Below are 200 nucleotides of genomic sequence, written 5' to 3' on the forward strand. Positions count from 1 at the left end.
TCTTTCTCTTTTTCTTTTTCTTTCTCTTTTTCTTTCTCTTTTTCTTTCTCTTTTTCTTTCTCTTTTTCTTTTTCTTTTTCTTTTTCTTTTTCCTTTTCCTTTTCCTTTTCATTTTCTTTTTCTTTTTCCTTTTCCTTTTCTTTTTCCTTTTCCTTTTCTTTTTCTTTTTCCTTTTCTTTTTCTTTTTTCCTTTTCCTTTT

Source organism: Centrocercus urophasianus, unplaced genomic scaffold (assembly GCF_019232065.1).
Source record: "Centrocercus urophasianus isolate 14NV4802_14NV808 unplaced genomic scaffold, USGS_Curo_1.0 seq_10, whole genome shotgun sequence".
Taxonomy (NCBI): domain Eukaryota; kingdom Metazoa; phylum Chordata; class Aves; order Galliformes; family Phasianidae; genus Centrocercus; species Centrocercus urophasianus.